The sequence below is a fragment of the Euprymna scolopes genome, chromosome 34, assembly GCF_053919585.1.
Source record: "Euprymna scolopes isolate OS-2025 chromosome 34, ASM5391958v1, whole genome shotgun sequence".
Classification (NCBI taxonomy): Eukaryota; Metazoa; Mollusca; class Cephalopoda; order Sepiida; family Sepiolidae; genus Euprymna; species Euprymna scolopes.
In genome coordinates, this window is record NC_136515.1 from 5780067 (window position 1) to 5806059 (window position 25993).

General features: G+C 35.8%; 1 protein-coding gene across 1 annotated transcript in view; it reads left to right on the forward strand.

Moving 5' to 3' along the window:
- Positions 1-2564: 2564 nt before the first annotated feature.
- Positions 2565-25993, forward strand: part of LOC145259103 (uncharacterized) — a 185365-nt gene continuing 161936 nt past the window's right edge. The window contains exon 1 of the mRNA XM_080116758.1: positions 2565-2865. The gene's annotated coding sequence lies outside the window, so the exon portion shown is untranslated. The remainder of the gene's footprint in view (positions 2866-25993) is intronic.

Genomic DNA, 25993 nt, shown 5'->3' on the forward strand with positions numbered 1-25993 from the left:
ATGTATGCATATATATGTGTGTGTATATATGTATATATAAATATATATATAGATATTAGTTTATATTTATATATGTATATATATGTGAATATATATGTATATATATGTGTGTATATATATGTATATATAAATATATATAGAGATATTAGTTTATATTTATATATGTATATATATATGTGAATATATATATGTGTGTGTATATATGTATATATAAATATATATATAGATATTAGTTTATATTTATATATGTATATATGTGTGTGTGTGTGTGTGTGTGTGTGTGTGTGTGTGTGTGTGTGTGTGTGTGTGTGTGTATAAGGTTGATTTCGGGTTTTAACATATCTCGGCTCAAACAAAAATTTATTTATCAAAATAGTCATCATCAGAATCAACACAGTTTTGCCAACGCAAAACAAGTGTATTTATGCCAGTAAAACCTTGCGTTCATTTGGAGATGATGTCGCTGAATGCGTCTTTAATATAGCTTAGGTCTTTTAAGCATTTATCAAGCAGAAAGTTGGCGAGATGCCTAAAAAGTAGTAGTTGAGAGGTCTAGAGAGTATAGCGGATGAGGCAAATTTTCGTAGCCCAATTCGTTTAACTTCTGCATGGTCGGTTTAGCAACGTGCGGTCGGGCAATTTCGTGTAGGAGAATTGGGCCTTTTCTGTTGACTATTGCTGAGTGTTGCTGTCGAAGTTTCTGATGCATTTCATCTATTTGTTGACATTACTTATCCGCCGTAATCGTTTCGCCTGTATCCCCCCCCCAAAAAAAAACTGCTTTTTATCGCAAGTCACAACCCGGACGAGAAACGGGTCGTTCTTGTTGCGTAAAAGAAAGGAAGGCGACGCTTCATAATGGCGTTTCTTTTAGTTGTCGTTTATTTATAAAGTTTTTTTTTTTGTCTTTTCTATCTTTCTCAAGTGGTTGGAAATCGTTGTATACGTTACGTCTAATCCAGAAGCAAGTTCTCGAACAGTTGTGCGCGGAATGGCTTCTACTAAGGTTCTTAATTTATCATTGTCAACATCTGATGGGCGACCACGAAATTTCTTAAAACACCATTGTGCGTTTAGTAGTGGTTTCTGGGTCAAACGCTTTGTTGATATCGCGAGCTGTTTAAGCAGCTTTTCCGTCTAGCTTAAACTGAAATAAGAAAACTATGCGAATTTGCTTTTTTCTCCCATCTTTTATTCAACGTTCTAAAAAGAAGACATAATTGTAATTTAAACGATTAGATAGAAGGAAAAACGCGCTTTAAAATAATATATAAAGTAAAGGTATTATAGTAAAAACTTTCTTCTCAAGCTAATAGATGAAGATCAGGATTGCTAATCCTGACAGTAGCATCATGCTGACCTCGCCCTACCTCCGCTCAACTTAATAGTACCTATTTACAATGCCTCCCCACGGGACAGAGTTAGACACCAGGGTTGTTTTTTAACGTGGAGAAAAGGTACAAAAATAAAAATTGTCTCAGTCGTGAAGGACTGCTCCTCCACCGAAAGAGAACAAGAAATGGAAGTGCAGCATCTGAAGAACAGATACTACACTTTGATCTTGGCCAAAATAGGGGGTTAAAAAAGAACCCAAAACTTCTCAAACACTATACAACTTTACTTTTTTTTTTTTTTTTCCATCTTCTATTAAAGAAGACATAATTGTTTTAAAACGATTGCACGGTTCAAGCGAAAAAAAAGAAGAAAAAAGGCCAGTTGTCAATTTGGTCTCATTTCGTTATCCGGTACGCTCGATCTGACTTTTTGATCACCCGTCTGGTCGGCCATATTAGATATTCATCATTAGTTATTTACACGAGACATACACATTTAAATCATGATTTTTTTTCTAGTTCAGATGGGTGCAGTAAATAAACTTTTAACTCGAAATGACCCCTAATGTACTAATGTATAACATAAGACACAGAAAAGAAACATTTAAAATGCATACACACGGCTTTATTTTCTCATATAACCACAATACGCTCTCAAGGGATTTTACCAACGATTGTAATTTGCATGATTAGATAGAGCACAGAACACTCTTTAAAATGATATAGAACGTAAAGGTGTTATTATGAAAACTTATTTGAAAATACATCAATTGAAATCAAAATTAAAAATTTCGCAAGAGCCCGCTTGTCTACTGATTACAGGGTGACCCCCCCCCCACCAAAAACAAACAAACAAACAAAAGCTAAATGGATGCCATATATGCTGTAGAACGGAGAAAAAAAGGCCAAAGACCTTAGTGTTTTGATGTGATGTTTTGAATATAATAAACTAGTTACGACCAAAGTTTCATTTTATTCGGACAAAACACTAAGAAACGGGGCCTAATTAGATTTGGGGCCCATTTTTTTGGGTCACCGTGTACATGCATGCATATTTCTGTGTGTGTGTGTGTGTGTGTATATATATATATATATATATATATATATATATATATATATATATATATATATATATATATATGCGTGTATGTGTGTGCATACGGGAGAGAGAGGAAAGAAAGAGAGAAGGAGAGAGAGAGAGAGAGAGAGAGAGAGAGAGAGAGAGAGAGAGAGAGAGGGGGGGATATTCGACTGACTGACTGTCAATTCAAATGATCTAACAGGAGCTCAATACAATTAAAAAAAAACAAAAGCAAAAAAAAACATTTATATAATATTTGACGACACCCAATGAATGACGTGTGAACAACCACCCGACGCACAGGATTGCCCGGGTTTATTTTATTTTTCTCAAGCGCGTCTCGGCATTGAGGAAGTCCTTCGGTCGGGAATGTATACGTCTTTCTCATGCGCGTGAAACATCGAATGAAGCGTCAACAAATAAAGGATTTTTGACTAAGCATGTTTCAAGGTAAGTAATGAACATTCTTTCGCTTAAAACATTTATTTACCGTAGACAACAAACCCCCCAAATGTTGCCATAAAACAGATATATAAACAAATAAATGTTACCAAAGGCAATATAAGTTACTCTTCTACCTACCTGTATAAGTTTTTTTGGGGTTTGTATTACTGTACACATAGATTCGAAAAAGTTGTCAAAAAAAAAAACAAATATATAACAAATAAATATCATCAAAGGCAAGATAAGTTACTTTTCTACCAAACTGGATACATTTGTTTTTTGTTTTTATTCAATGTAACATGTTTATTCAGCTCGAAAAACATGCAGTGTTTACCGATGTATTGGAAAATTCAAAATGGCGCCTGACACTCTCTTTAACATGGTAAGTTTGGGAAAAGGTGTTATAAATAATAAACTAGACAAAATACTATTAAAAAAACACCGAGTATATGTCAACTTATGTCACGGTAACATATAATGAGCGAATTTCTAACAGTATTTTGTCTAGTTTATTATTTATAACATCTTTTCCTGAACTTACCGTGTTAAAGAGAGTGTCGGGCGCCATTTTGAATTTTCCAATACATCGGTAAACACTGTATGCTTTTCGAGCTGAATAAGCATGTTATATTGAATAAAAATACGAAAAATATATTCAATTAGGTAGAAAAGTAACTTATCTTGCCTTTGATAATATTTATTTGTTATATATTTGTTTTTTGACAACTTTTTCGAATCTATGTGTACAGTAATACAAACCGGTTTTTTTTTTTTTTAATTTGCAACCAAGTAGTGGCCAGCGCTTAACTTAAAACGGACATGAGGCTGCAAACTTCAGAGTCTCGGTAATCGCTCCAAACTGGAAAGGAAAACAAAATATTGATAAAAATTCACGCAATAAACGTCAATGAGACATTTATTGGGTGTTTTTTTTACCAGTACTTTATTTGATTTTCTATTTTAAAGCGATTATAGAGACTCTAAAAACTGTGATATTCTCTCGTGTTCGCTATTTTTTCCTTGTTTCTTTGTTTTCGTATAATATTCGACGCTATTTGTTATTTGAACTGAATAAACATTATAAAATAAGTTAAAACACTAAAAACCTATCCAGCTAGGTAGCAGATTAACTTGCCTTTGGTAACATTTATTTTTTAAAACTTTTTTTTTTTTGCTTTTGTTGTTTACAGTAAAATATGACCCAATATGCTCATCCACATACAGTACTGTTTCGCTGTTTCACAGCTCATCAGTGCGGCTAGACAGTGCGGCTATATATCTATCTATATATCTATGTCCGATAAGTGCATGCTCATTGGCTGATAGGAAGGGCGCGGTGGATACTAGAAAGCTGATGGTCTAACTAAAATCTCAATAGAAGATGCGCATATAAAAACGACAAACAACCACAGAATTCGCGCATAAGCCTGAAGAGTCCTAGAGTGGATGAAACCCAGAATATTCAGTGTAGCTTATTCACCATATATATTTTATAACTTACTAACTAGCTCTACCTACATATTGAGCACTTTTGAAGTAAATGCTTAAAGTTTACACATAAATCTATACTTTCGTATATTAGTTTTATGTGAGTAAATTAAGTAGTTATATATATATATATATATATATATATATATATATATATATATAGTTTTGGTCAAAATCATAAGACCACTTAAGAAAGTAAGCGTTTATGCATAATATCGAATTTTTAATCAAACAAATGATTGAAACCATTGCCAAAAGGGAAAATATGATGGAAAAAAATGAAATCTGTTTCATTTGAAACCTTAATCCTGACCTAATAATTATTTTTTAAAAAACAAACATTTTCACCTGGTCAAAATGATAAGACCACTTTAATAAAATGGGCTAGTTTTGAAAAAATGAATACGAAAAGCTTTCTATGTTACTAAAAGCAACTTGTTAGTGGATAAAAAACATCTTACTAAATTATAAATGGCAAAAGGGAAACCATTTTCAGAGTTTGAGAGAGGAAGGATCTTTGAGCTTAATAGGGGTGGACTCTCCCATAGATCCATTGCAAACGAAGTGAATCGTAGCAAAACGGTTATCACAAATTTTTTAAGAAATCCAGATCAATATGGGCACAAAAAGAGTCCAGGTCGACCAAAAAATATAACCCCATCACTCGATCGTCATATCAGAAGTTAAAAAAAACTCCAGTATGAGCTCAAGTCGATTGAAAAGCCAAACAGAAGCAGAATGTAGTCCTAAAACCATCAGAAGGCATCTGAAAATGAAGGGTTTCAATTATTTAAAGCAACTGCAGAAACCACGTCTTCTTGAACAGCACAAAACTAACTGACTTAAATATGCCGCTAAATACCAGACTTGGGATGAAGCAGGTGAAAAGTCATCTCCCTCTCAGTACAGACCAATAAGTCTCCTGTGTTTCATGAGTAAGTTGTTGGAATCCATATTAAATAAAGAAGTAGTATACCACCTCAACAGAAACAACCTTCTTAGTGACACGCAATATGGTTTCCGCTCTGCAAGATCTACAGCAGATGTGCTAATGGTTATATCTCATAGGATTAGTGAATCTCTTGACAAAGGCTTCCTTTCCAGGGCAATTGATCTTGACATATCGAAGGCCTTCGATAAGGTATGGCATAAGGGCCTACTTCACAAGATTTCCAGCTACGGTATCACTGGAAATGTTTTCTCAATCATTAAATCATTTCTCTCCGATAAGTTCATAAGAGTAGTGGTTGATGGGCAGAAATCAGAGGCCCAAACTATTAATGCTGGAGTCCCTCAGGGGTCCATCCTGGGCCCAACTCTCTTCCTGATCTGCATCAATGATCTCCCAAAACACATACTTAAATCATTCGTTGACATATATGCTGATGACACGACCATCTATGGCAACACATCGAAGGACGTAAATGATAAAGTTCTCTCTGGTTCTCTCTCCTCTGATCTTGAGTGCGTGGTACAATGGGGGAAGAGGTGGTTGGTCACTTTTAATGCATCCAAAACCAAGCTTCTATATTTACATCATCAACGCTCTGATCCCCATCTGGCATCAATTGAAATGGATGGCTCTCGTCTTGAGGAGGCTCCATGTTTTGACAAGCTTCTGGGTTTGACCTTTACTCCTGATCTGAAATAGAACACGTACATCTAGTCTGTTGCCAAGGATGCTGGGAAAATGGTGGGATCCTTCTACCGCTCCAGAAGATATCTCACTACTGATGTAATTCTCTTCTGTAAAAAAGCCAAGTACGTCCAAGGATGTACTGTTGCCACATCTGGGCAGGAGCTGCTAAAAACAGCCTATCCTGCCTTGACAGAGTACAAAATAGACTTCGTGGTTTAGTGGGGGATGCCCTTTTCTCTTCCCTGCAACCTCTCTCCCATAGAGGAGACGTTGCGAGCCTGTTTTCGTTTTATTGTTATTTCCATGGCAAATGCTCGTCTGAGCTCCAATCTCTCGTCCCCCCTCGTCAATCTTTCATGAGAAACACCCGTCTGGCTGAAACTACTGTCATTAATTTTCCCCACTCTTTATCTGTGCCTAAATCCAAACATAGATTCCATGAGCAGAGCTTCTTTCTCAGAAGTGCACGACTGTGGAACTCTCTTCTGTTTGCCCATTTCCTACCTGACTACAACTTGGACGTCTTCAAGTGCAACATAAACAAACTCCTGACAAACCGCCTTTTTAAGTAAGACACCCTATCAAAACCCCAATACTAATGGGTACTACAATACTATCTCACTGATTACTGTACACGCATTAACCCTTATCCTTGAGTGGCCTCCGGGCCTTAATAAGTCGTGATCACTATGTAAAAAAAGTATTATAGAGGCGGTTCTCTATCGACTATTATATTGAATCTCATATATAAGGAAGTGAAATCAAAACTAAAAAAAATATCCCTTATCCCTGAGTGGAGGTTGTATAAAAATGTATCAAAATATAATTTTAATTTATTAATATAATTTTTTCTTCAATGAGTAACTGAAAATAAAAAAATAAATATTATAAAAACATTAAACATTTATAGATTGTTTTTAGAATTATTTTTTTACGGTAAGGTTGTATAAAAATTATCAAAATATAATTTCAATTTATTAATATAATTTTTTTTTATTGAGTGATTCATAACTGAAAATAAAAAAAATAAATATTATAAAAAAATGAAACATTTATAGATTGTATTTAGAATTATTTTTTACGGTAACGTTGTATTAAAATATAGCAAAATATTATTTTAATTTATTAATATAATTTTTTTTATTGAGTGATTCATAACTGAAAATAAAAAAATAAATATTATAAAAAATGAAACATTTATAGATTGTTTTTAGAATTATTTTTTTACGGCTAGGCTGTATGAAATTGTATCAAAATATAATTTTCATTTATTAATATAATTTTTTTTGAATGAGTGATTCATAACTGAAAATTTAAAAAAATAAATATAAAAATGAAACATTTATAGATTGTTTTTAGAATTATTTTTTACGGTAAGGTTGTATAAAAATATACCAAAACATAATTTTTATTTAATGATATAATTTTTTTTTATTGAGTGATTCATAACTGAAAATAAAAAAATAAATATTATAAAAAAATTAAACATTTATAGATTGTTTTTAGAATTATTTTTTACGGTAAGGTTGTATAAAATGTATCAAAATATATTTTTAATTTATTAATATAATTTTTTTTATTGAGTGATTCATAGCTGAAAATAAAATATAAATAAATATTATAAAAACATGAAACATTTATAGATTGTTTTTAGAATTATTGTATGAAAATGTAGCAAAATATAATTTTAAATTATTAATATACATTTTTAATGAGTGATTCATAACTGAAAATAAAAAAATAAATATTATAAAAAAATTAAACATTTATAGATTGTTTTTAGAATTATTTTTTTACGGCAAGGTTTTATAAAAATGTATCAAAATATAATTTTAATTCATTAATATAATTTTTTTAATGAGTGATTCATAATTGAAAATAAAAAATAAATTTTATAAAAACATTAAACAGTTATAGATGGTTTTTAGAAATATTTTTATGGTAAGGTTGTATAAAAATGTACCAAAATATAATTTTAATTTATTAATATAAATTTTTTCAATAAGAGATTCATAACTGAAAATAAAAAATAAATATTATAAAAACATTAAACATTTATAGATTGTTTTTAGAATTATTTTTTTACGGTAAGGTTGTATAAAAATGTATCAACATATAATTTAAACAAACATGAAACATTTAAAGAGGTTTAAGAATAATTTTTTTTGTCTTTTGTGTTTTTTTTTGTACAGAAAGATTGTATAAAATATATCAAAATATAATTTAGTATTTCTTAGTCTTAAAATGGAGTTATATTTGAATAATAGTAATGTTACAATAAAAGAGATAAGTAAAAATGAGATTAGGATAGACCGAGATTCGAACCTTGTAAGCAAGGTTCGGAAATAGATTCAGAAAGGAATTTCGCATTGTTCAGTTTCACATAAAATTGTTTAGATATGTTGTTGGAAAAGGAATTTTAATTGTTCAATTTTTTTGAATGAAAACTGAATTAAAATAAGGTCAGTTAGAGAAGAACGAACAATAACAAATTAAAAACATATTGAAAAATAAGTTAGACCGAAAAATAGGTTAGTAAGAATTCTTTGTCTGCAGAAATGGTTTGGAAACATGTGCGAACCACGCATGTTCAGGCCCCGTGGGTCGATCACGTTTTTGAACACACATATGACTTCATGGCAGAAATGAATTATCAATATAGGAGCTAGAGTCGAAGATGAGTTAGACAGAGTTGGAGACGACGATAGGAGACAGAGCTGACATGGTCAGAGGAGGGTCTCTTTAGAAGCGAAGGGTTAGAAAGTTTTAAATACGTAGAAACAACTTTGAATTCCTGGATGTGACCGGTCAAATGGAATAAAAGAACACCATCATGTTTTTGTAACTGCCGTCTTCGTGTCGTCTTTCTACAACAAAGGTAATGTGTAATCATCTTTAATGAACTTTGAATAACTCATCATAAGTAATGTTTCTCTTCATCATAAGTAATGACGGTCCCCTCATGTGTGTTAAAAGAACTGATCACCGCCTTCCTCTCTCAGTTTATATATGCTACAAGAAACCCACTTCTCTCTCTTCTCTCTTCCCTCATCAATATGAATGTCCCCATCCTATCTCTTAAAAAGACCCCAGCTATACAACAGTATTATTATTATTATTATTAATAATAATAATAATAACAATAATAATGATAATAACAACAATTATAACAATAATAATAATAATAATAACAACAATTATAACAATAATAGTAATAAACATAATAACAATAATAACAATAATAATATTTATAACTAGCAATACCCGCTAACTGGCGTTGCACGGTGGAAGCGTTCCCCTCCCATCGGAAAAAAAATTAAAGTACGGTTGTTGTTGTTGTTGTTGTTGTTGTTGCCGCTGCCGCCCAATCACCAACTCCAACCTCCTCATGTTACGAATGGCCTTTGGAATAGACACCTCCTACTATTACTCATAGTAAGAACGGCTATCGGAAAGGATACCCCCAGCCTCCCATTGTCAAAAACTGGTGGAGAAAGGATGTGTAATAAGGATATTGGGTAACTCACAGCTGTAAAAAATTTTTTTAAAAAAGTTCCTCTCAAAGTTGTATTAAGAAGCAGAAGTTTATTTAAGAATGCAAACATGAAATCCTATCCTAAGGAAATGAAACGAAACTATTTTTTTTTATTATTACTGTAATACTTAGTGTCAATTATTTCACTTTTCACCGCAAAATAAATAAATAAATAAATAAATAAATGAAGTAGAAAAATAATTTGTAATAAAAGAAATTAAGTGTATGCAAAATAAAGAAAAATAACAAATCCACGTTTTGGTTAGTTCTGTTAAGAGAAGCCAACAAAGAAAATACTGACAAAGGCAAGATGTGTTACTCTTCTACCTAACTGGATAATTTTTGTGTTTTAATGTATTTTAATGCTTTTATTTAGTATAACAATGTCGACCACTTGTAACATATATAACCTTATAACGGAAAATTTAAATGTGATATTCGTTTTCAGTATAGCGGAAAGTTGAGGTGGAAACCAAGTAAGATTTTACGACTATCGAGAACTATTTTTACCAGTTGATTGTTTTTGAGTTGGTCTACCAAAATTACCAAATACTCCCTATCAAAATTGCCCTCTTCCCCTAAAAAATGTGGCCATAAATTGGGTGGTCATTTTACGTTAAATTAATATGGAAAAGTGTTACCCCACATTTCATAACTTTAGATTCATCATATTTTAGAAACTGTTTGTTCCCTGTATTTTTAAACTTTATTGTCGTTTTCAGCGCCCCTGTAAACCTAGAATAGTAGTCATTAAAAATGAATAAGAAATAAACAAATATAAATAAACCCAAGAACACATAAAAAGGAAACAAAAAACAAACAAACAAACAAAAAGGCCCCTCCCACATTTTATAACTACCTAAAAAATGAAACAGAAATAAACAAATGCAAATAAATAAACACAAAGAAACAAAGTTTTTTTTCCTTTCATTTCGATAATAAGAAAAACAATAAAAAAAAACTAAAAACAAAAATTGATTTGTTCCATTTCGACACTAAAAAAACCTGAGAAAAATGCGGAAAAAGAAATACGAAACGATATCTATTTATTGCAAGGTGTATGATGACATTAGAAAGGGAGGTAAGGAAAGGTATATATATATATATATATATATATATATATATATATATATATATATATATATATATATATATATATATAGAGAGAGAGAGAGAGAGAGAGAGAGAGAGAGAGGTGGAGTATGTAAGTTGTGACGGTCTAAATTCGTTGTGTTTTCAATAAAAAAAGAAAGAAAACATGTTATCGGGTATTTTTCCCGGAAAATAAAGTAAAGACATATGGATCCAAGTTTTTGTTACGTCATTTTTTACGCTTTTTAGTTGAGTAAAAAAGAATAAAGTTTTTGCGAGCGATTCACAGAAACATTTCTATGTTTTCCTTCTTATTTATTGAGAGGGTGTTACCGTTTAACATTTCACAGAAATTCTGTGTTTTACATTTAATTGAGGTGCACAATCTGTATAAATCGATAACAATAATTTATAGTTTATGAAGTGTTCGTTTAATACCGGGATTAGTTTCATTCCAGAATAAGAGAATTGCATGTATCAGCCAATCAGAAACCTTGGAACATGTCTGGGGAGACATTATTATTTTTTTGTGTCGAGCAATGGAAGGTAAATGCTATGTCTATGAGTTTACAGATCAATTAGGAAGGGTGGGGGTCTCAATATATGAACTCTGTGTGTAAATTTATGTGGTGTAGAATGGGGATGTGAGAGGACTTTGTAATTAGGGGGAAGTGGGAACTACTTCCTTTGTAGGTTATTTCGATGGTGATGATGTCACTCCAAAGATTTTTTATGTTGTTCTGCAGTTATATAAGATAGTGGCTAATACTGTAGACATAATAAATTTGTATGTAGCATCTGTTGTTGCAAACCTACGGTATTTTGGTCCAAAGAGGAATTTCTGCAATCAAATTATTATAAATAGAGTAATCTATATATAAATACCGTAGTACCTTTAACATACGTACGTGTGTCACGGTTTCTAGATTATAAATTATTTGATCGGGAGATCCTATTTATTAAAAAGGAAAATAGAAGAAACAGGAGAATATTACCAACATTAAATTAACGATAATTTGATGTTCGTAGTCTGTTATCACCTACTATCTTCCTTTTAATAAATAGGATCTCCCGATCACTGAAGGCACAATATAAAAAAAAGGATATCGTGTTTGAGCCATACGTGAAACTAAAATATACCTTCTTCATCTTCTGGCTAGGGTCCAAGGGTAGTATCTGTTCTGTCTAAAGATGGTATAATGATATCTTAGGGTTTCTGTTTGCGCCAGGCGTCCATATAATAGAAATATGCCGTTTGGTCACACATCGAGAACATCACCAACATAACCTCCCCGAACACCAAAGTCAGCCTGATCGCAACCATCTACTGAGTATTCATCGAACTCTCACCGGCACTTACGGAAAAGGCATGCTTTCAGTTCGAGCCCCGTATGGAGGTGGTGATTGAGGTTGAAGGCAGCTACATTGAATAGATGTCAGCTCTACTACATAATTAAGTTACCTGAATTGATTTTTTCAATAAAAGTGGTTAAATAATTGTGTAGAGGTGTTTTCTTTAGCGCAACAAATTTATCATTTAACCCTGTAAATTGTAAATTGAAAGAAATATGTATTAATAGACTTACAAGTTATAAAATCAGGTTAAACAACTTTTTTTTGAAGTCCATAAAAAAATCTTAAATATGAAGTAAATAATTTTCTAAATCTTCCCAGATGTCTGTATCGACTCAGCATTAAAAAGATCATGTCGCGGATATGTCCTTGACAATCAGACCGACTAAGGATAGGCTTGGATTTAATGGATTTTTTCAGACTACTCTTCATATCTTGTAGTTCAGTAAAATACGACAAAAATACAACAAAAATATAAAACCACCATGTATGGAGTATTGTTGTCATATTTGGGTTGGTGCATCTGCTACCAGTCTCTCGCTCCTAGAAAAGGTTCAAAAGGGAGTCGCCAACCTGATAGGTCCTGAATTGTCATCTAGGCTTCAGCCTCTGTCCCATCGACGAAATCTTGCATCCCTCTGCCTGTTCTACAAGTACTCTAACGGTGAATGCTCTGACGAACTGCAAGCACTTGTACCCCCTCGACGTAAATACCCCCGACAAACCCGACAAGCAGCTAAATCCCACCCCTTTACAGTAGAGATCCCTATATGTAAGAGAGCCTTCTACTGCAGTGGTTTCTTCTCCAGAACCGCTAGACTTTGGAATTCCCTTCCAGGTCCCTGCTTCCCCAACTGGATTGACATGCAGAAGTTCAAGTGTAATGTGAACCGACATCTTGCTGCTCAACTCTCTACATAGTATCCCTTGTAGCTTATGTCCCTGATAGTAGTCCCCTACATTAAAGTGGCAATGTGCCCTGTTTGGGGTGAAAATGTAGTAAAAAAATAATTTTTTTTAAATAAAAACAAAAAAAAAATAAAAACAAAAAAAAATTTCCAAGAAAGTAAGCGTTTTATTTATTTATTTTTTTTTTACATAGTATTACATGTTGAGAAAAACATAAAAAGTTTACTAAGTTGGCCAGGATGTACTCAGTGGTATCTTGGACAGACTGGATAAGGCACTGCTGTTCACTGCGGACAATGTCAATTATGTTAGATAGGGGGGGACTTTCCATGGCATGAGGATAGCAGCTTCCGTAACTCCAGTAAGGAATGCTAACTGCACTGTTCTCAGATAGAAGACTGCGGACTTGCAGATAGTTGGACAATGCAGAGTTGATGTAAGGGAATACTGTTGAATAGTATTCCGGGCAACGTCGGAGTTGTTGCTGGTTGTACACTCACGCATATGGAGCTGGATGCACACACGTAAATATTGTTGACAAATCTTCAAACCAAGAAATGTCATCAAAAGTCATAACAATTGGAAGAAGTGTGCAGAAACTTTGAAATCGACATTCTTCAATTGACAAGTTTTGAAAACAGACATATTGAAATTTGGCCTTGGACGAATTTAATAAGGGCCAGTGGAATGCGGCATGGAAAAATGAAATTTCTATCTAAAATCTATGTAAATAAAAACAAATGCCAGCCAAGGAAATGGTCAGTCAGAGAGAGTACGGACACCGAGACGACCAGTTGTCATTTTGTGTCACCCAAAACATTCCACCACAACCATATCTCTCTCTCCCCCCTCTCTCTCTCTCCCCCTCTCTTTCTCTCTCTCTCCCTATATATATATATATGTATCGCCATAGCACATTGAGAAAGAATTGAATAGAAAATAAATTGCCATTGCTTTTTATAAACTGACGTCAAGTGTTTTTTATGAAACAACTAATTGTCTTATATACATTCGTCAAGAAATTGAAACTATTTAACAGATTAAATAGACGATACGGTTAAAAAACAAAAAAAAAACTCAAAAAAAAGTTTTCATTTTGTGTCACCCAAAACATTCCACCACAATCATATCTCTCTCGCTCTCTCTCCCCCTCTGTATATATATATATATATATATATATATATATATATATATATATATATATATATATATATGTATCGCCATAGCACATTGAGAAACAATTGAATAGAAAATAAATTGCCATTGCTTTTTTATAATCTGACGTCAAGTGTTTTTTGTGAATCAACTAATTGTCTTATTTGGCCTTGGACGAATTTAATAAGGGCCAGTGGAATGCGGCATGGAAAAATGAAATTCCTATCTGAAATTTTTGTGAATAAAAACAAATGCCAGCCAAGGAAATGGTCAGTCAGAGAGAATACGGACACCGAGACGACCAGTTGTCATTTTGAGTCATCCACAACACTCCACTACACCGCATCTCTCTCTCTCTCTCTCTCTCTCTCTCTCTCTCTCTCTAGCATATTGAGAAAGAATTGAAAATAAAATAAGAATTGAAAATAAAATAAATTGTCATTCCTTTTTTATAAACTTATGTCAAGTGTTTTTCGTCAAGAACTTGAAAATCTATTTAACAGATTAAATAGATGACACAGTTAAAAACCGAAGAACTACAGCATAACGTAACAATACCATTTTGCAAAACACACGCGCCGAAACATAGAATTCATGCCCTTGCCATTTTTCAGCACCATTGTCCATTAGATTGATGTATTGTGGAAGATGTCTTTGTTTCAGACAGCATGCAACCAGCTGGAATAAATAATACTCATGCTGCATTAAGAATGTTATGAGCTGGAGTCGTGTTCTCCACTCTTGAGTATCTGTGCAACAATCATCAACGCTCTGATCCCCAGCTGGCATCAATTGTGATGGATGGCTCTCGTCTGGGTGAGGCCCCGTGTTTTGACAAGCTTCTGGGTTTGACCTTTACTCCTGATCTGAAATGGAACACGTACATCAAGTCTGTTGCCAAGGTCGCTGGAAAGATGGTGGGATCCTTCTACCGCTTCAGAAGATATCTCACTACTGATGCAATTCTCTATCTATATAAAAGCCAAGTACGGCCAAGGATGGAATACTGTTGCCATATCTGGGCAGGAGCTGCCAAAAACAGCCTATCATGCCTTGACAGAGTACAAAATAGACTTCGTGGTTTAGTGGGGGGTGCCCTTTTCTCTACCCTGCAACCTCTCTCCCACAGAAGAGATGTTGCAAGCCTATCCTTGTTTTATCGTTATTTTCATGGCAGGTGCTCGTCTGAACTCCAATCCCTGGTCCCCCCTCGCCAATCTTTTACGAAAAACACCCGTCTAGCTGAATCCACTGTGAAAAATTTCCCCCACTCTATATCTGTGCCTAAATCAAAACGCGGATTTCATGAACAAAGCTTCTTTCTTAGAACTGCACGCCTGTGGAACTCTGTTCCGTCTTCCTGCTTCCCTCCGGACTACAACTTGGATGTGTTCAAGTCTAATGTTAACAAATTCCTAATGAACCGCCCCCTAATTAAACACTTAATCAAATCTCCTCACTAACGTAATGTACTTGCAATAACCCTTATCCCTGAGTGGCTTCCGGGCCTTGATAAGTGGTGATCACTGTGTAAAAAAAAAAAAAAAAAAAAAAAAACATCGGTCTACTGCAGTGGTTACAATCGATCAACGACTCATTTTTTTTTTTCATGGTGGTCAGCACTTATCAAGGCCCGGAAGCCACTCAGGGATAAGGGTTATTGCAAGTACAGTACGTTGGTGTGGAGATTTAATAAAGTGTCTACTTAAGGCGCGGTTAATCAGGAATTTGTTTTATGTTGGACTTGAAAACATCCAGGTTGTAGTCAGGTGGGAAGCAGGTAGACGGAACAGAGTCCCACAGGCGTGCAGTTCTAAGAAAGAAGCTTTGTTCATGGAATCTACGTTTTGATTTAGGCACGGATAAAGAGTGGGGAAAACTTTTGACAGTGGATTCAGCTAGACGGGTGTTTTTCGTAAAAGATTGGCGAGGGGGGGCAGAGATTGGAGTTCAGACGAGCACCTGCCATGGAAATAACGATAAAACAAAGATAGGCTTGCAACGTTTCTTCTGTGGGAGAGAGGTTGCAGGGAAGAGAAAAGGGCATCCCCCACTAAGACACGAAGTCTATTTTGTATTCTGTCAAGGCAGGATAGGTTGTTTTTAGCAGCTCCTGCCCAGATATGGTAGCAGTATTCCATCCTTGGACGTACTTGGCTTTTATATAGATAGACGGGAAAGCATCAGAAATCAAGCATGAGATGCCTGAAGACAGTTCAAGATGTTATTCTGATGTTCGGGAGCTTCCACACATTGAGGAATGTTGTTGGAAGGGAATGGAATCAAAGAGATCTTGGGAACAATTTACGGTGAACATGCTGGGCAACACATAAATGATCTAGTACAATGTGGAAAGAGGTGGCTGGTTACTTTTAATGCATCTAAAACTAAGCTTCTATTTTTACATCATCAACGCTCTGATCCCCATCTGGCATCAATTGAAATGAATGGCTCTCGTCTTGGAGAAGCCTTATGTTTTGACAAGCTTCTGGGCTTGACCTTTACTCCTGATCTGAAATGGAACACGTACATAAAATCTGTTGCCAAGGTCGCTGGAAAAATGGTGGGATCCTTCTACTGCTCTGTTAGATATCTCACTGCTGATACAATTCTCTATCTATATAAAAGCTAAGTATGTTCAAGGATGGAGTACTGCTGCCACATCTGGGCAGGAGCTGCTAGAAGCAACTTATCCTGCCTTTACAGAGAACAAAATAGACTTCGTAGCTTAGTGAGGGATGCCCTTTTCTCTTCCCTGCAACCTCTTTCTCACAGAGGGGACGTTGCAAGTCTGTCTTTGTTTTATCATTATTTCCATGGTAAATGCTCGTCCGAGCTTCAATCGATGGGCCTCTCTCACCAAACTTTTATGAAAAACACTCGTCTAGCTAAAACCACTATCAATAATGTCCTTTTTCTTTATCTGTGCCTAAACCTAAATGTAGATTCCATGAACAAAGTATCTTTCTTAGAACTGCACGCCTGTGGAACTCTCTTCTGTTTTCCTGCGTTCCAGCTGACTACAACTTGGTTGTCTTCAAGTCCAACATAAACAAATTCTTGATGAACCGTTCCCTTAAGTAAGACAATTTACCAAATTTCCATTATTAACGATTACTACGATATTGTCCAATTGATTACTGTACACTCAATAACCCTTATCCTTGAATGACCTCAGGGCCTTGATAAGTGGTGACTCCTACACTAAAAAAAAACACATCATGACTAGAAAAGCAGTTCAGCGTGCAGTTTGTGGCCATCTCCTCGTTAATCAGTGTCTTACACAAGTTACAGACAAAGTACCGATCATCCCGATTGGCAGACCTGTTGCAAGACCTTGAGCAGTTGTATGCTTGGACACTGACAAGGGACATTGACTTGAATTCAGTCATCACTTGTACCTGCCTTAGTGAAATAGTCCACCTCTTGTCCACCAAAAGAAATGTATTATCTGCTCACTTTCACACCAGTAAACTATGACTGACATTGTTTTTATTTTTTCCAAAGAAGTCACCACTTATCAAGGCCCAGAGGCCACTCGAGGATAAGGGTTAATACGCGTACAGTGGTCAATGGGAGAATAATACATGATGATGATTGCAAACGTCTTGTCAGACGAGTGCCACTCCCTCAGACACTTAATGTCCATGAGCCCAGAAATGACTTTTTTTTTTTCTTAGTCCTACTGGTGAATTCACACGCTCACGCAGGCATGATACTGAAGACGATCATTGAGATCAATTATTACATGTTTCCAGCATTTCAAGCCTCCATGCGTCATAACTTTTCCATCGCCACAGGACCATTTTTATAGACAAATGCCTGAGGGAGTATCTATACACAGGTGATGTTACAGAGTCTTAGCTTTGTACGACAGCTAAGTCTCTCTCTCGGTTCAAAATGTTGAGATCCAGCAACAAGCAAGAGCAAGATAGCCAGCAACAAGTTAAACTGCAGACCAGCTTAATGCGGGTACTGGTATCCCGTTTTATAGTTTTTTAAATCAGAGATTTGCTTTTCCTAGAAAGGTTGCCTTCACCACGGCTTACGGGAGCTCTCTCCACTCCAACACGAAAACACACATATGAATAATACATACATACATACAATTGTTAGTTGTAGAAATTTGGTAAATTGGATTACTTAAGGGGAACGGCTTATCAAGAAAGAAGCTTTGTTAGTGGAATTTACGTTTAGGTTTAGGAACAGATAAAGAGTGGGGGAAATTGTTGATAGTTTTTTCAGCTAGACGAGTGTTTTTTTGTGAAAGTCAGGCCGGGGGGGGGTGACATAGGTTGGAGCTCCATAGATTACCATGAAAATAACGATAACGATGACGGTAGGAATTGCAAGGGAGCTTATCAACGACGATCGTACAGGATTTTAGCTGATTCATCTATTTTTGCAACTGCTGGGTATGGGATGCCCACCTTAAAAACTGCAGGAGGACCTACCAGAAGAAGTGGAATGGCTTTTTTTTATGTAGGCATCACCACTTATCAAGGCCCAGTGGCCACTCGAGGGTAAGGGTTAAAGAGTGTACAGTAGAAATTGGACAATATAGTAATCCTTTGTAATGGAAATTCAGTAAATTTGTTAATTTAAGTGGAACGGCTCATCAAGAACTTGTTTACGTTGGACTTGAAGACAACCATATTGTAGTCAGTTGCAAAGCAGGAAAACAGAACACAGTTCCACAGGTGTGCAATTTTAAGAAAGAAACTTTGTTCATGGAATCTACGTTTAGGTTTAGGCACAGAGAAAGAGTGGGGGGAATTATTGATAACGTTTTCAGCTAGACAAGTGTTTCTCGTGAAAGTTTGGTGGGGCGGGGGGCAATATAGATTGGAGCTCAGATGAGCACTTGCCATGAAAATAACGATAAAGCAGAGAGTGACTCGCAAAGTTTCTTCTGTGAGAAAGAGGTTGCAGGGAAGATAAAAGGGCATCCCCTACGAGGCTACAAAGTTTATTTTGAATTTTGTCAAGGCAGAATAAGTCCTTTCTAGCAGCTCCTGCCTAGATGTGGTCATCTTGGCCTGAACCTGCTACTTGTAATATTTAGTTGCATTCCATTGCATTCCTACATATAATGTTTATAACTCGTTAAATTCTCTTACATGACATAAGTTTCCTGTTCTGCACACATCCTCCTGCACTGTCCAAATTTAATCTTCCTCTGAGGTCATCAGATCTAGGCCCATCTTTAAGACTCACATTACACTTCCATGATATCATTTCTTATCATGCAACGCATGTCCTCAACTCTGGCAGGCCAGGTTTCACTTCCATACATCATCACACTGTGCACACACAGACGTAACGTTATGCACACGACACATCCACTGTATACTTCGCATGTCCTCAACCCTCGCTAGCCAGGTTTCGCTTCCATACGTGGTCTTCTTGGCCTGGACCTGCTACCTCAACTGTTCTACATACGTTAATAAATTGTTTACTATTCCTCTGTTGCTCATGAGTTTTTTCGCAGGGTGACATCTGTTTGTTATTTGGTTCGCTTCGTAAAGGGAATTGTATCTTGTTACTTGGTTTCTTTCATGTTCACCATTACGACACATCAACAATCGGAGATCTATAAAAGTGTTCTTACATGAGAAAGACGTCTACAGTATTTGAATCGAGTGTGGCGTTCATTACAGTAAAATCGAACGTACCTTTTATTTCATTCGTGTGTCTGTTCCATAAATTGTCCGCGTCTGTTCTCAGCTTTCTCAACACAAGTCTCTATGTTTTTTTCTAGTTTTTATTCAGACATTGATATTACCACGTCGGACCTGCATCAGAGATTTGCTTCTCCTAGAAAGGTTGCCTTCACCACGGCTTATGGGAGCCCTCTCCACCCCAATACACATATACACACACACAAATATACACGGTGCTAGTTGGCCGTTGACCCAGAAAAAGAGTTCATTCGCCCTTTGGAAGGTCTTGTTTTTAATCCTTCAGGGAGACTAGCCGCCCTCCTCACCAAACATACATAGATACATACATTCATACATACATACATACATACATAGATGATGGCAGCAACTCGTTCTCGAGTATTTCCATTACTTAATATATCTCTGGTTCAAATGACGCAAACATGAGCGCAACTAACAACACGTGCCAGGCGGTCACCTCTATTAACCTTCTATAGTCCAGCCCATCCACTGATAACCGGGTCCAAGCTGTGGTGCCCTGAACACCTACCAGGCCAGACCCTGGAAGTTCCAGAGACTTTAGTGCCATTCACGCCCATATCTGCAACAGTCCTCATTGAATGTCCGTTTTCCGTTTCAGGTTACAGCCAGCCTTTTTGTTATCATGATGGCAAAATGTGTATTCCATTACATATCAAGTAATGCCTGTGCTTGAAGCTTTTTATAGTGAGGAAAGACTTTGCACTGAGACAATCCCACTTTCTAAACAACTGCCACATTGAACCAAAAAAGGAGAGCAAGTCAAGACCATTGGAAGCAGCAGTCGTCGCAGGTTTTATATCAGGGTTTCCTTCTCCTATGATGATTGCAACGTCTTGTCAGACGAGTGCCACTCTCTCAGACATTTAAAATCCATGAGCCCAAATGGCTGAGGGAGTATCTATACAAATATGATGTTACAGAGTCTTAGCTTTGTACGACAGCTAAGTCTCTCTCTCGGTTCAAAATGTTGAGATCCAGCAACAAGCAAGAGCAAGATAGCCAGCAACAAATTAAACTGCAGACCAGCTTAATGCGGGTACTGGTCTCCCGCTTTATGGTTTTTTAAATCAGAGATTTGCTTCTCCTAGAAAGGTTGCCTTCACCACGGCTTACGGGAGCCCTCCCCACCCCAATACACATATACACACACACAAATATACACAGTGCTAGTTTGCTGTTGACCCAGAAAAAGAGTTCATTCGCCCTTTGGAAGGTCTTGTTTTTAATCCTTCAGGGAGACTAGCCGCCCTCCTCACCAAACAAGTCTGGTGGGGGAACCAGTTTAGTCGCCGGTGACCCGACCATGAGGCAGGTAGTACTGGGTTACATGGTACCAGTAGCATATGACCTGACCTGACATAATACATACATACATACATAGATGATGGCAGCAACTCGTTCTCGAGTATTTCCATTACTTAATATATCTCTGCCTCAAATGCCCAAACATGAGCGCAACTAGCAGCACGTGCCAGACAGTCACCTCTATGAACCTTCTAAAGTCCAGCCCATCCACTGATGACCGGGTCCAAGCTGTGGTGCCCTGAACACCTACCAGGCCAGACTCTGGGAGTTCCAGAGCCTTTATTGCCATTCACGCCCATATCTGCATCAGTCCTCATTGAATGTCCGTTTTCCGTTTCAGGTTACAGCCAGCCTTTTTGTTATCGAGATACGCACTGATGGTAAAATGTGTGTTCCATTGCATATCAAGTAATGGATATATTTTTCGTGTTTTTATTCAATGTAACATGTTTATTCAGCCCCAAAAACATACAGTGTTTACCGATGTATTGGAAAATTCAAGATGGCGCCCGACTCTCTTTTTAACATGGTAAGCTTGGGAAAAAGTGTTATAAATAATAAACTAGACAAAATACTATTAAAACTATATAAACCCACCGAACATATGTCAACCTATGTCACGGTAACATATATTGATCGAGTTTCTAACAGTATTTTGTCTAGTTTTATATTTAAAGTATCTTTTCTCAAACTTACCGTTAACGAGAGAGTCGGGCGCCATTTTGAATTTTCCAGTACATCGGTAAACACAGTTTGGTTTTCGAGCTGAATAAGCATGTTACATTAAATGAAAACATGAAAAATATATCCAGTTTGGTAGAAAAGTAACTTATCTTGCCTTTGATAATATTTATTTGTTATATATTTGTTTTTTGACAACTTTTTCGAATCTATGTGTACAGTAATACAAACCCGTTATTACTTTTAAATATTGTGTCCGTAGTCGAGAGGGAAAGAACACAGTTATGTAGAATTTTGTAGTGCAGCAAGGATTGCCTAATCCCTAAACTTTTCAGCATATTTTTGTATTTGTTTGTAATATCTGCCGAGAAATCTTTTGAAAATGATGCCTTTTTCCAAAAAAAAAAAAAAAAAAAATTGGTTTCGGTAGTGGGGAATGAAAATGAAACACAGTAATAATGTGGAATTTGATAATGAAGCAAACGTTGTCTAATCACTAGCTGTGTCAATGTATTTATGCAATAATTTGAAAAGTCCTGCTGAGGCATCTTTCAAAAAAGTCACAAGTTTTCTTACAATAATGGTGCCGATAGTGAGGAAGGAAAGAAACCCAGTAATGTTGAAATTTATGGTGAAGCAAGGGTTGCCTAATCATTAACCAAAACAATGTATTTATGTATTAATTTGGATATCCTAATGATCCATCTTGTAAAGATTGTTTCAGTTTTCTTAAAATTATTGTACCCTTGGCATGAAGAGAAATTATTTAACATATTGTACAATACCTGTCGAGAGTATGTGAAATTGTTTCATGTATGTATTTCCATTACCCGTCCGAGGGTAGGTAAAATTATTTTAAATATGTGTTGCAAAGGTAAAATTATTTCATATTGTTAAGTTTTGAGACATTGTGTTGAACAAAGATGGTGGCGTAGTTCAGATCAGTAACCAAGATGGCGACGTAGTTCAGATCAGTAACCAAGATGGCCGTGTAGTTCAGATCAGTAACCAATATGGCGGCAAAGAATTAAATGCGGTCCGTGACATAGCAAACAGCGAACTGATTGAATCAAAAATTCAACAATTTTTATAATAATTTTGGGACGTTTTCATCGGTTGTTTAGCACAGCCGTTGGTTATAAAAATGATTGGCGAATCCATTCGTCTCATACTCCCATCAAAAACATTTTACACATATACATGCTCTAAATTACCTATCCTGGGTAAGGTACAATTATTTCATACGTGCAATACCCGTCCTAGAGTAGGTAAAATATTCTTTTGCTCGAAATAGCAAATGATACATGGACATTAAAAATTCCTATCTCCTAAGAATAACAAATATGTTCAAAATCAACTTCAATTTTCTCATTTTTTATACGGTTCCGAGCAACACCGGGTAGCCCTGCTATATATATACTATCCTTCCGATTTACCTTCATATATTGTACCTATTTTAATTATTATTTACCTTATTATCCTACTCTTCATTCTCATTTCAAGCCATCTTATATCTGTATTTGCATTTTATATAATTCTGGTCTTTCTCTTCTGATGAGAAGCATTTAGCTTCGAAATGCCATGCCCTAAGAGGTTTTTGTCCCCCGACAAACGGAGGGTGGACCTGTAAATTCACTCTTGTCCGTTCGTCTGTTCACTCGTTCGTCTGACCGCAATTTTCTCAATAACTACGCCTTAGAATTTTTGAAATTTTGTACAAACATTAAATATGATATGAGTAAAAAAGTAACACAATGGATTTTCCGGGAAAACTAGGGGCGCATTTTGGGTTAAAATGGCTAAATTTGACACTTTTGTGCTTATTAAAAACAAATTGATGCCTTCGGTTTTTATAAAACTTTCTGAAAACTTGTAACAAACTGATTTCTATATAATTTTGTTTGTCTATATTTCACGATAACTCTTGGGTGTGCCCCAGGGGCTCTTTTAGGGCTAATAAAAACACTCCGTTTTTGACACTATTTTACCATATTTGTCCAAAATTTTCTGCGTGTGTCTATTTAGCAGTTTTGCATGGTGCTGAACTCAATTTTAAACATGTTAAAGTTTGGAGGACTTTTGGGGCTAAATGGCGGTGGGGGGGGGAATGATGGACTTAGTCATTTCTTTTTTTTGCATGGTGCAGAACTCAAATTTACATATGTTAAGGCCTAAAACTGCACCGTTTGTTCATTTTCACCAGGATTTGACGTTCCCTGGGGACTTTTGGGGCTAAATGGGTGGGTGAGGGGGTAATGTTGAACTACACTTGTTTTTATTAATTTTCCCCTTTATTTTCCTTGTTCTGATGAAATAATAAAGTTATATATAACTTTTATTGCATTTAATATATTTGTTTGCTCCACTTAATAGTGTTGAGCTTTTTTTTATCTTGATAAGGTTTGATAAAATAATTATATATATATATATATATATATATATATATATATATATATATATATATATATATATATACTAGCAAAAGTACCCGTCGTTGACTGGGTTCAAAAACAGCCTACAGAAAATGGACTCTGATTTATGAAAGTATGATAGGTTATGAAAGGAAGGGTTGTAAAGAGATAGCTTCGAATTTGGGGGTATCAAAACCAAAACAAAATATGATGAAAGTAAAAATAAAATGCATCTAAAACCAAGCTCCTAACATCATCAACGCTCTGTTCGTCATCTAGCATCAATTGAAATGGATGGCTTTCGTCTTGGGGAGACTTCATGTTCTGACAAGCTCCTGGGTTTGACCTTTACTCCCGATCTGAAATGGAACACGCATATAAAGTCTGTTGCCCAGGCCTCTGGGAAAATGGTAGGATCCTTCTACTGCTCCAGAAGATATCTCACTACTGATGCAATTCTCTATCTATATAAAAGCCAAGTACGTCCAAAGATGGAGTACTGCTGCCAGATCTGGGCTGGAGTTTCAAAAAACAGCTTATCCTGCCTTGACAAAGTACAAAATAGACTTTGTGGCTTAGTGGGGGATGCTCTCTTCTCTTCCCTACAACCTCTCTCCCACAGAAGAGACGTTGCGAGCCCGTCTTTGTTTTATCGTTATTTCCATGGCAAGTGCTCGTCCGAGCTCCAATCTCTGGTCCCCCCTCGCTAATCCTTCATGATAAACACCCGTCTAGCTAAAACCACTGTCAGTAATTTCCCCCACTCTTTATCTGTGCCTATATCAAAACGTAGATTCCATAAACATAGTTTTTTTTCTGAGAACTGCACGCCTGTGGAATTCTCTTCTGTTTGCCTGTTTCCAACCTGACTACAACTTGGACGTCTTCAAGTCCAACATAAACAAATTCCTGATTAATCGCCCCCTTAAGTAAGACGCTTTATCAAATCTCCAATACCAACTATTACTACGAATTATCCCATTGATTATTGTACACAAAATGACCCTTATCCCCGAGTGGCTTACAGGCCTTGATAAGTGGTGATCCCCATGTAAAAAAAAAAGAATGATAAACCTCATAATTTATTATATCATACCTGTTTGCACTAAAAAACTTATCACAATATTCTGTGGATCTATATTAAAACACCTTGTTAAACTTTGTGACATATTTCCATTCTATGGAGGTCAGGTGCGGACGAACACTCCATAATTTTATTATACCATATTTCTTCAAACTGAAACATAATTATCAAAGTATACTTACGCAGATATATATGAAAAGTTTTTATTAAAGTTTGTACCTATTTCCATTCTATGGAGGCCAGACGCGAACGCAGACCCCACAATTTTATTATACCATCCCTATTTAAGTTAAAACATACTTATCAAAGTATTCTTATGTACATCTATATCAAAAACACTTGCAAACGTTTTTTTTTTAATTTTTTATTTCCATACTTTGTGGACCAGGCGCAAACGCAGACCCCACAATTTTTATGAATCACCGTTCTGCCAGATCAAACATCCTGCGTCTCGATACATCTTCTATCATTATATGTAATCAGTTTTTTTAAACTAGTCATCCATATAGGAGCCTATTCGTCACCAGACACACGCACACACGCACACACACACACACACACACACACACACACACACACACACACACACACACACACACACACAGAAGTTCAGCTTTATATTATATATATATATATTTATATATTTTTATCGATTTTTCTTTATTATTTTCATTCCTTCCCCTATTATCACGCAAGCCTCAATTATTTGTTTGCCCCTTTATTTTGCCCCTTTATTTTGCCCCTTGTGTCAACTTTACTCCCCTATTTTTATGCCTT